Source organism: Mauremys mutica, chromosome 6, assembly GCF_020497125.1.
Source record: "Mauremys mutica isolate MM-2020 ecotype Southern chromosome 6, ASM2049712v1, whole genome shotgun sequence".
NCBI classification, from domain to species: domain Eukaryota; kingdom Metazoa; phylum Chordata; order Testudines; family Geoemydidae; genus Mauremys; species Mauremys mutica.
Window position 1 is genome coordinate 107896675 of NC_059077.1, and position 12590 is coordinate 107909264.

General features: G+C 42.7%; 1 long non-coding RNA gene across 1 annotated transcript in view; it reads left to right on the forward strand.

Annotated features, from left to right (window-relative positions):
- LOC123372728 overlaps positions 1 to 12590 on the forward strand; it is a 46997-nt gene continuing 34407 nt past the window's right edge. The window contains exons 1-2 of the long non-coding RNA XR_006580425.1: positions 1 to 138; positions 291 to 431. This is a non-coding gene — a long non-coding RNA (uncharacterized LOC123372728). The remainder of the gene's footprint in view (positions 139 to 290; positions 432 to 12590) is intronic.

Below are 12590 nucleotides of genomic sequence, written 5' to 3' on the forward strand. Positions count from 1 at the left end.
TTCATCTGCCAGCGTCAGCTGGATCTGACATCTATAGGAGGTTCTGAATTTGGAAGAGCAGTTCTCTAAGCTCCGTTACAAGTCAGTCCTCCTCCTGGAGTTTCTGCTGTTTGCATTGACAGTCAAGGCTGTTGCCAGGTAGAAAAGAGCTGTACATCAGGGGATGATTAATCACAGTAATCCTGTTTGTCACAGCTTGCTCTCCTTCCAACCTAAATCCCATAGTGGGTTTTGCTTGGAGTATGTTGTCTGTTCTTTTTACTTATTCTACTCTCCTTCTCTGGAAAAAGGAAAGAGGGCAGATGAGGGTCTAAACGCTGCTGTTGATTGGCAAATTTTGATTCCTGTTTCCTGATTGGTACCATAACACTGATATTCAAGGCTGTTGGAGTGTAGGGGAGAAGGGAAGAACATGACACACTGGATTACTGGTGAGTAAACTTTCTTTTTCATGGTCCAAAATAGATATATGAACAGACAGTGGAGGAGCTTAATGATAAGGCCATAAAGTGTCTGTTTTTGCCTGAAAGTACAAGCAGAAACTGAAACTACATTAGCCATGGCCATTGTGAAATGGTGTTTATGTAACTATGGAAATTAAAGGCTAAATTTTCAGCTGACATTGTTAACTGTGTGCACATGTGAAACCTTGCATATGCACAGGCAGCTCTACTAACTTTATGGGCATTTGCCTTAGCTGCATGTGTAAATGGGCTATCTGTGGGCACAATTACTTATTTTGCATATGCCAGTGTAATTAAGGAGGCTTGCTGAAAACTTGGCCCCAACTAGGGTTCCTGTGTCAGAGGCTGAATTAATATTCTTTAAATTGTTAAGCTAAACTTTCTCCCAGTAGAGTTTAACGGGCTACTGCAGGAAATATAGGGAACATTCAGAAAGGGGCGTTCATACAAGTAACCAGTGCCTTTCATGTGTCAGATAGCTGTAAAACAGGCTATCATATTAGGATAGTGATTCTCAAACTGTGGACAACAGATTGCCTCCCTCTAACCCACCCTAACCTGCTACTCCTAGGGTCTCAAAATATTTAATTATGGTGAGCACCAGGAAGGTCTTCATGGACCATAGGAGGTCCAGTGAGATGATCTTTCTCTTCCATGTGGTTTTTGGGATGGACAGTTTGGTGAACCACTGTATTAGGAATGACCTTTATAATTTGTTGTATAATCACTTTCCAGTGACAGAAAAGCCTTCAAATCCCAAGGTTTAGTTAACTCCAGAAGAGGAGATGGATTCAGAACTTGGAACAACAATAAGTTTTCCAGTTTGAAAAGTCTCGTTGCTGTCTTTTCTGAATTAATGCTCTGTTTGTTTTCATGACATCTGTGGGCAGAGTGGGCTGGAAGAATAAGTGCAAGATTGGGAGTCAGGAGCTTTTTGAATCCTGGCCCTGCTAATGATTTGCTGCGTGGCCTTGGGAAAATCACTTTGTCTTTCTGCCTCACTTTCCCCATGTGAAAAGTGTTGTTAATACTTCCCAGAGCTATTGGGGAGGACTTATTAGCTAATCTATGAAGAGTTCTGTGCATGTTTGGTCCTACCTAAACGTGGATTTTTGTGCTTGTGATTTCCAAGTTTGCATTTCTAGACCATTGGAATGTTCTAAAGCAGTTGGATGAACCAGATCGCACTCAATCTGGGTAGCCAAATGATACTCCTTATTTGTCAACTGCGGAGTCATTTCTATAGCCACCAGACATGTCACTGTCTTCAAATTTTCTCATCTGAAAAGACTTACTCCTAAGAACAGGTCTCTTAGTTAGTGTAGAATCCATTGTACCCACATATATACTGGTAATGGCATTGTAATACTCTTCCATTTAGATTATAATGAATGGGTCAAAGTGTATTGGGTGTTCAACCATATGGTGACTGATTACTTCTGATAAACAAGTTGTTATAGTGTAATTGCACAGCTGTGTTTTATTCAACCAAAAAGCTATTGACTTTCTAACTATAGATTACATATGTGTACAGAACTACTGTGAATCTTTAGACCCATTTTATATTCCAATTTTACTGTCATAATTCATAAAATTATGTAGGAGGAAAAAGACATTTTCTAATGGTACTGGATCCAATTGTGTTTACATGAGTAAGGATTACTCCTATGGCTAAAATGAACAAAGTTTTAAACTTTATCCCTACACTTAAAAAAAAAAAATTGGGAGTGGAATCTTGGCACCATTGAACTTAATGGGAGTTTAGCCTGCCAATCCACCAGTATCATGGGCTAGTCACGTTGTGCCTAGTTCTTCAGTCCTTGTTTAGGCAAATTTTTAATTGACTACAAAAAGAGCATTACACAAAGAAGTGAGTGATCCTAAATTTTGCCCTAGCACATTGGGCTACTAAGAGCCATCCTTAGGATTTATGGGGCCTTATGCAGTATTTTTAAACTGGTGCCCCTATGCTCCACTGGAGGCGGTCCCCAGCCAGCGCTGCTGACCCCAGTGTGTTGAGGGGGCACAGCCACCACGCCTGCCCCCGGACCCCCAGAACCCCCGCCCCCATTGCTGACACATACCAAGCTTCATATGCAGCAGCAGCAGATGCTGCGGCAGTGGCTCAAAGCAAGTTTCCTGCTGTTACATGGGGGCTGCATCTTGCCAGAGCCAATGGCCCTCCTGCAGCCCCTGGCCACTCCTGGCTCACCATGAGCATTTTGACAGGAAGTACTGAGTAGTAATAACAACAACAATGATACGTGTGTGTGTGTGTGTGTGTGTGTGAGAGAGAGAGAGAGAGAGAGAGAGCGCCAGTGTGTGTGAGAGAGCCAGAGAGAGAGCAAGTGTTTGTGTGTGTGATTGTGTGTTGGGGGACTGTGTGATAGATTGTGTGTTGGGAAGTGTGAGACTGTGTGTGACAATCTGTATTGGGGGACTGTGATTCGTGAGAGTCAGAGTGTATATGGGTGTAAGAACCAGTCTGTGTGTGTGTGTGTGTGTTAGGGAAGTGTGAGAGACTGTCACTTTAAGCCACCCCCCCCGTCGGCTTTGTTCCCCCCCCTGCGCTGACTCACGTGGAAGTTTCACACTTCCTGTTCTGGCCCCGGCCTGGCCCTGAGCAGTGCAGGCAGGCAGAGTCCAGGGGGGGACTCCACTCCAGGCGGTGGTGGCCCAGGCTGCCATGCCACCAGTGACCGGCTGCACCACTCTGGACTCCCCGGGGCTGGGGTGGCAGAGCCAGAGGCTGGAGCCCTCAGCTGGCCGGCGGGAGTGAGGAGAAGCCTGCTGGCCCAGCAAGGGGGAGGGGCTGGAGAAGAGAGGATTCCAGCTGCGGCCAGCAACGGGAATGGTGCCCCAAATTTTCAGGTGCCCTACGCAGCCGTGTATGATGCATAAGCCTAAAGATGGCCCTGGGGCTACTGGTTGAGGAGAGGCGTCAGGAGCCCGCTACACTTTTGAGTACCCCTGGTGTCCATCAGGAATCCAAGACTTTTTGAAAAGTTCTCCTGAAAAGGGTACGATTAGATTAGGTTTGTGCCCTTTATTGCTTCCTGATGATGATTTGTGGGAAGGAGGAAAGCACCAGAATTCCCCACACCCCACCACCCTTCTTATTAATGGCTTTGGAAATCAATAATCAGGAATGTCAAATCTTGTGTTCCATGGCTTGCTGGAGGAGTCCTTGATGATTTTAGGCAATGTAGCTTGTGAGTGCAGGTATTGTCAAAGCCACATGTTGAAAAATAATGAATTAGGCTTCAAAATCATGGGATTGGCTTAACTCACCACATTTAAAACCACCAATAACTTTGGGGGGGGGCCTTCATTTGTCTTCTGATAGTTGTAGCCATTAGGGGTCATGTTTTCAAGCTTTTCTCTATAACCAGAAGGGCTAGAAACATATTTTAAACATAAAAGCTGAGATTCTGATATAATCAGATGGATCCAGGAGCTGGAGATTTAAGGAAAGCACACTGTTAATTGAGATGGTGGCGTGTATGGGGGGCAATGTTTAAACTTTAACAAAGACATCCTTTCTCCTATGTATTCACTGGCCATTGGAGTTCAATAAATGTTAGTAAAAGACCAAAGTTTTGAACCGTCTGACTAGAACTCCCTACCCCTTCCAATTGCTGAACTTAGTTCTTTGCCCCTTGACAAGACATAATTTTACTAGGTTTCCAAATGCCATAGAGCCTTTTGTAACTTTTGTTAAGCACTTTTTTTGTGGGGTGGGAGAGAGATGCAACACCCTTTAGGCTGCTTTTTAGGTATTGTAAAGAAGCAAAAATGGCATGAACTTAATCTTTTTCTATTTGTTCTTCACTTGTAAAGCTTCTTTGGTGTAGCTGAAAGGCAGAAATAGGGAGGAGTATGGCTGAAGGAACTTGGCAGAGGCCTGAGTTGTCAGCCAAAAGTCAGAGAATAGGAAGGCCTGGGTGTAGGGTTCTCTGCTATAGAAGAGAAGGTGTTGCTGTGTGTAGAGTTTTAGTTTCATTTCTGCATGCAGCCCAGTCAGTGAGTATCTGAGTTTGACCTTTGAACCATTCACTAGTTTTGATCCTGCTTATTCAAGGACTGCTTGTTTAAAATGTATGTGCTGCTGTGCACCTTTAACTGGAGGCAGGACGATTGTCTCTGGTTTGTTTCTTCTTTGCTGTGCACCAAAAATGCACAATACCCACAAGCCTTCCAAGAGCACTAAATTCCATTACAAGTGCAACTCTGGCAACATAGGTGAAAAAATGTTGCCCATTTTTACGGTTTGTGAATTGTCCGTGAACAGATCACATTTTCCACAAGCCTTTGTTTGTTCAAAATGCTTCAAGTGTTTTATGCAAACATAAAGCCTATGGATTGCTCCTACTGTTCACAGGGAGAGTTGCTTAGTATAGTCAATAGTCTATGCTATGAGTATTCAATATTTGCAATTCAAAATGGCATTTTGAACTGCAAACGTGTTGTTTGCAGTTCAGAATGACATGTTTCTGTTCCCTGATTGGATGAGTGCAACTCTAAGGCCTTGTCTGCAAACAAACTTGCACTAGTTAAATAAGCATCTGCTTTTAAATCTAGTCAGTTAGACTGGTTCAGAATTGTGTGTGGACAAGGCCTTTGAATCAGGTTTCTAGTGAGATCAGTCAAGAGTTTGAGCCTGAAATTAGTTTTCTACGAATATTCTGCTGTATTCACTTAAAATGCACTGTTTTGACACAACCTACTTGCTAGTAAACATGTTCCCTAGAATAGTTACATTGCCAGCACAGGTGAAGTAAATTAATTTAAAAATATTGAATTAATATTATATGTGCAGGATTTACTCAGTTCTGTACTCAGCCAAGTATTGCATTATTGTGGTATCTTCATTATAGGAATAGCTGTGTTGGGTGACCCAGCCCCACTACAGCAGAACTCATGTGTTCAAAACATAATTTAATCCTACAGTGGATGGGGATGAATGTTAACTGTGTCCCTGACTCCTGCTTGGTGACCAAGACCAAAGCCTTAGCACAGTTCTGGGACACAGTTAACACATAGTGCACAGTCTCCAATGCAAGACAGCTGGGTGTTTTAATGGTGTCAAGGGACCATTGTGTTGTAGGCAGGTCCCCCGAACATGGTTGTTTCTAGAGGCCAGAGCAGCCTGAAATAAATCAAACCTAACCATGCAATAAAATGTGGTTTAGTATACAGACATTTTAACTCTCTGAGTTTGTACCAATGTGAAACTTAATAAATGTCAGAATAAATACAAATAAATGAGGTGCCCAATATAAATAATATAACAAAATTACAATAATGATATAATTAGTCAACCACACAGTAGAAGGTGGTGAGACACCAGACTTACTCTGGTAATCGTTTCATGTTGCCAGTTATGATTGTGACAGGTTGAATCACAAAAACCCCCTTGGGAACTGCCAACTGATGTGCCAAAGACTACTTCTGCCCCCTACTTTCCCTGCCAGATTCGGACTCCAGCACCCTGTTTTGTTGAGCCAGACACGCCAGTCTGCTCCAACACAGACCCAGGGTCTGAACATGTGCCCCAGAGCTGCAGACTTAGCTGAAAGCAATTTGAGAGAAGTGTTCCTGTCTTTAACCCTCAGATACCCAACTCCCAGTGGGGTCTAAACCCCAAATAAATTCATTTTACCCTGCTTACACAGGGTAAACTCATAAATTGTTCGTTCTCTATTACACTGATTGAGAGATATGCACAGCTGTTTGCCCCCCTCCCCTGGCATTAATACATACTCTGGGTTAATTAATAAGTAAAAAGTGATTTTATTAAATACAGAAAGTAGGATTTAAGTGGTTCCAAGTAGTAACAGACAGAACAAAGTGAATTACCAAGTAAAATAAAATAGAACATGCAAGTCTATGTCTAAGAAAACTGAATACAGATAAAACCTCACCAGTAAGCTTCCTTTTACAGACAAGTCCCCTTCTAGTCTGGGTCCAGCAATCACTCACACCCCCTATAGTTACTGTCCTTTGTTCCAGTCTCGTTCAGGTATCCTTGGGGGTGGAGAGGCTATCTCTTTAGCCAGCTGAAGACAAAATGGAGGGGTCTCCCACGGGTTTAAGTAGACTTTCTCTTGTGGGTGGAGACCCCCTCCTCTCTCCTATGCAAAGTCTATCTCCAAGATGGAGTTTTGGAGTCACATTGGCAAGTCACATGTCCGTGCATGACTGAATTTCTTACCAGCCAAGCCACATTCCTGGGACAGCTCCGATGTGGATTGGCGTCTTCGAGTTCATTGTTGGCTTAAGTGGTTCTTGACTGGGCACTTAATTTGCATATCCCTTTCTCAGGAATCTGACCAAATGCTTTATTAAGGCTACTTAGAAATCACGCAAGTATACAGCGAATATTCCTAACTTCAAGTACAAAAAGGATACATGCATACAAATAGGAAGAATGTATTCAGTAGGTCATAACCTTTACATCGATATGTTACATGGCATCTGTAGCATAAAACATATTCCAGTTATATCATATATACATTCATAAGCATATTCCTGTGAAGTCTTATGGGGTACAGCCTTATGGGGTAATGGTCTTTGCTATAGCAGCATGTGTTGTAATGCCATCGTAGATAACCAAGATTAGGGTGGGCCAGTACTTGAATGGGAGATCTCCAAGGACCACTGAAATACTGCAGGAAAAGGTGTTGGTGAGTCAAGGGAAGACACTCTTCCTCTCTGTGTCAGAATTGAACCAGTTTCCCAAGACACTATTAAAAGTACGGTGATGCAGGAGGAGCTACCTACTGGATGATATGTGAAACAAGCTGATTGAGGTTATTGGAAATGTCATGTCACTTTTTATGTGAGCAGTGTTGTTGTGCTGGCCACATTCTAACTCAGCTAACTATATTAGGTTTCATTAAATTTCCCTGCCGTTTCAATTGAATACAATATTTTTAATCATTTCCTGTCATAAATTGTTTTGGAGTGTTGCTATGTACTGCTAAACTCACTGTGTTCCACACAGCTGGCGGCATTCTACCTTAAATTAGTGAGTGACGAGATCCCTTTTTATCCCTTACCACAAGACTAAGATTAAGATATTAATGATTACAAAGTGCTTTGAAATCTCTGGAGCTATAGAATGTGAAGTATTATCATGATTATTCCAAATGCATTAAAAAGTTAAGTCCCTTAAATCAAGCTTTGATTTTAATAATTGATAATTGCTGCATTGCTCAGTACAACTACTAAACTGTGTGTAGTCATACACTGATTTAGTGCATCTGTCTGATCATGACTCCCTCTAGTGACTGGTCCCAACAACTATAAAACAATTTCATAGCCAAGGAGCTCTCCTATGGATTGGTGGTGTAAGTAGTGAAGGTCCTAGGTTTGTTCCCATTAATAACGATGTGTGTTTCTGTAGCCACAATTTGGTACATGTGCTCAGGAAAGGTTTTTATCTACTGTGATGTGCCAGCAATACTGAAGACTAAGATCTTATTTTCTCCTGCATCAGACTGTTCAGTGTGTTCTCATTTTGTAACAACCATTGACTCCCAGACAGGCAGGAAGAAGGCAGAATCATAACATCTTTCCTACATAGACCTAGCTATGTACTCCACAGGCAGGGAATTGTGGGGGTTGCTGCCTCCAGGATGCTGCTGCTGGCTGGTGTTGTGACCTTCAAGCAACTGGATATAGTTGGCCAAGGGAGGTTTCAGATTTCTAAGGCAGAATAGAGAGGTGTATGATTTCCTCCATTTGTTATGTCAATCATAACATTTTTTGTGCCCTTGGAAAAATGGACAATGTTTCTAACCATCCTACTTAGTTTTCAAAAACAAACTTAGAAAGGCCAGGAAATGGCGAGTTACAGCCAGAAATTTTAAAACAAGAAGTCTTGGAATACATGGATAACCACAGAGAGTTATCCCATATAACCTTAACTTTGCCCCTGTATCCCTACTGCTCACTGCAGCTCCCATGTAAGACATACATCTTGGACAGGTGTTACTGTATCACAGCTACTGGACATCATGAAGCTGGGTATTATTATTTAATATTAACAGGTTGGGCCCCCTTGTGCTAGGCACTATACAAACCCATAACATAGGGAGATAGGGACCTCTTACACTAAATGTACTTTGGCCATTTGCCTATACTCCCCTCCAGCCTATCCCGATATCTTTAACATCTTCCATGCTAATGACAAGTTATGAACTAAGTCCAGAAATACACAGCAATGAACAGTGTGACTAAGAAAAGGTTACAATGTTTAACATGGCTGCCGTGAGGCAGGTGTATTGGAAAGGTGGGGTGTTTAATGGATGGAGCTGGGCAAATAACTGACTTTTGGGTTTGGTGGCAATTCTGAAAAATTGAAAAACATTTAGGTTCTGGTCAACTTGAATCTTTTAAAATTTGTGGTGAATTAAAAAAAAATCCATTTTGGATCCGTTACAGAGGCAGAACTCAAAGCTGGATCTCCTACATCCTAGGTGAATGCTCTAACCACTGGGTTAAGGTTCTGAGAGAAGAAGGGAATGGTACAGCTGAACCACCATCATTCCCTCCACCTCCACTGCCTCCGGCCATTTTATAATGGCCAAAACTATGTGTGTCAAATAGTTTTGGGTTGACCAACACTGTATTTTTCCTCATACAAACTATTATCTGAAAAGTTTTTGCCCAGCTCTCGTGATGAATCAATCTTTTCTGTGGATCATAAATGCAAGTGATGAGATGCCGGTGTCTTTTGCACAGAGGCTGAATTGAAGGAGTTGAATTAACCTGTGACTGTGCAGGTTGCAGAGACGTAGTAGGTAAATTTTGCATGAATTACCATGTTCAGTATGCTCTGCATAGCAGAATATGTGACTCCTAGTGTCAATGTTGATGTTTGGTGTGGATAAATAAGATTTCTAATCCTGCTAGAGTGGGCAGAGTTAAGGGTTTCTAGGGTACCACAACTGTTGTTCTTATGTTTTAAGGTTTCTTTTAAAAAAGTCAGATCATACCCTAATCACTTCCTGACTTTGTAAAGTAAGTTTCTGAAGATTTCATGTGTTTTTAAAAGTTTGCTCTGGGGATTGATGACCTTCACTCTTTTAACAGGGCCTTATCTGGGACTAAAACTGCAATGTCCTGCTGTGTTCCTCACATTATTCTGGGAAAACAGAGCCAACAAATACAACTACACGTTGGTTGAAATAAGTTCTTGGCACGTTTTATTTCTATTGCAAATTCTTTGTACAGGATCTGCAAATTGTAAGCTCAACAACGTAAGTCTTGCAGTGGCTTTCAGATGGCGTCTACATTTTAAGAGGGGTGAGTGCACCACCTAGAGGAGATAATGGTACTTTTTTTTGCTGACTTACAATACTTTCCATTTGGTGCAGTAGGTTTAGTGAAAGTTAACACCTGGCACAACGGACCATTGAGAAGTTGTTGATTTACTTTGTGCCTGCTGGCCTTTCTGGTGAATACAAAGTATGTAAGAATCCTTTCCGGGGCACACAAAAAATTGAATAAATTTGAAGACTGGTGATTACAGCAAAAAAGAATCCAGACATCCTGACCTTCAGTCTGTTCACCAGCTGTGGGACCTTGGAAGACTTGGTAAAACTGTCAGTGCTGAGAGGCTGAGTTCACTAAGGTTTTTACTGTGCTTGGATATCCTTGGACAGGGGCTCTAAGTGCAAAGTGTTTTTGTTTTATTATTCATCTGATAACATAGATAGCTTCTCTGTTTGCATACAGCATAGTTCCTTCTCTGTGTTAATGGGTCTGACATTTAACAGGATTGTCTAGTTTATGTTGCTTGAAAAGAAAGATCATCTTTGCAAACATGGATTTCCTCCTTCCCTTTAACTATTACTGCCTAGGGTTTTTTGTTTTTTTTTACAGTTACTCTTTCAATTTTTGTATGAGATAAGCAATGTGGCAGGGCTTGCTGACACCCGAATGTAGACCTATTTATAGCAGGTTCACAAGATCACACATTCAAGATGAAACTGGGGCCACCATGTTCTTCCAGGACTTGTCATGATGAATGGGGCAACATAGAACAGAGAGCAAAGGGTAAAGGATTTTTTTTTAATGATAAAGCTGGTTTCTTTGAATGACATTTCCCCCAGGATCTATCATGAGAGAAGTTCTCCCTGCTGCCATTACAGTGGTCCTTGAATACACGATGAAGCACCTGTGAGAATGGACATGCAGGCAGAACTACTGTCACAGTAGATCCATAAAACACATCTTTCTGAAACTGTAAATAGCGGGTGGGAAGAATTATGTTCTCATGCAGTCGTGGGGTTGTGGAATTAAAGCACTTTCAGATAGCTTTGAGCAATGCTGCTCAGCCAACTGATCCCTCTCTCTCTTCAGTTTGGTAAGACTTTATTTAAGTCAAGAATTTATTACAATCATTATGATAGCCCCTAAGAGACTTATCTGTTTCTTCCATTTCGCTGGTGGTTATAGCTTACAGATGACGTCCCACAAATGAAACAGAATAGGTGGCTAAAGTCAGTGGGGGGAGTCTTGGGCTGACTTTGACTAAATGCAACATAAAGAGTTTTTGGAGTTTATACCATGTAGTGTAGAAGACAGAGGCCTGGTCTACACTAGGACTTTAATTCGAATTTATCAGCGTTAATTCGAACTAACCGCTCAACCGTCCACACCAGGAAGCCATTTAATTCGAACTAGAGGGCTCTTTAGTTCGAATTTGGTACTCCACCCCGGCAGGTGGAGTAACGCTAAATTCGCACTTGCTAGCTCGAATTAGGCTTGGTGTGGATGCTAATCGAACTTAGCAGCTCCGGGAGCTATCCCACAGTGCACCACTCTGTTGACGCTCTGGACAGCAGTCCGAGCTTGGATTCTCTGGCCAGCCACACAGGAAATGACCCGCGAAAATTTGAATTCATTTTCCTGTCTGGGCGGTTTGAATCTGACGTTCTGGTTGCACATCGGGGCGAGCTCCGCAGCACCTGCAACGATGCAGAGCTCTCCAGCAGAGGAGTCCGGGCAATCCCAGACTAGAAAGAGGTCCCCAGCATGGACTGACCGGGAAGTCCAGGATCTGATCGCTGTGTGGGGCGAGGAGTCTGTGCTCTCGGAGCTGCGCTCCAACAAGCGGAACGCGAAGACCTTCGAGAAGGTCTCTAAAGCCATGAAAGACAAAGGATACAGCCGGGATGCGATGCAGTGCCGCGTGAAAGTGAAGGACCTAAGACAAGGGTATCAAAAAGTCAGAGCGGCAAACGGACGCTCCGGAGCCCAGCCCCAGACATGCCGCTTCTACGAGGCACTGCATGCCATTCTAGGTGGGTCTGCCACCAGTGCCCCACCAGTGACGGTGGACTCCGAGGACGGAATAGTGTACCGGGACAGTTCCCCCTCCCTGTTCGCCGATGGGGAAGATGAGGAAGGGTCTTTAGAGGACGGCGCAGGCGACATGGAACCCACTCCCGCTTTCCCTGACAGCCAGGATCTCTTCATCACCCTCACAGAGATCCCCTACCAACCCTCCCCGCCCGTTAACCAGGACTCGGAATCAGGGGAAGGATCAGGCGGTAAGTGCAACACACGTATAAACATTTATTTTTTATAACATTGTTATAGAAAAAATAGAAACAGTATTTACAAAATTCTAAATATTAAACTATAATATATATTAAATTATATGAAGAGAAGGTCCACACAAATGGACTTTAAGAAATTCTAAATATTTACAAATTAAAACATTCTAAATATTAAACTATAATATATATTAAACTATATAAAGAGAAGGTCCACACAAATGGGGATAGAAAAATAGTCCTCTAGCGACATTTCTACGAAGGTGTCATTCAGTTCCTCGCAAAGCCTCCGCATGAGGTTCGTCGGAAGAGGTCGCTTGTTGGGCGCTCCGTGGAAGCAGACTCTTCCACGCCAGGACATCCGAATATAGAGTGGAACCATCGCCTCTACTAGCATTGCTGCATATGGTCCTGGTCTGTGCAGTGCGTCCCGTAACATGCGGTCTTTCTGGGCACGAGTGACCCGCCTCAGGGTGATCTCGGTCTGCAAATACTGCATCTAAGTAGGGCAATTAGTGTAGTGTTACTATTGTTAATGGTTTACAATTAGGTTGCA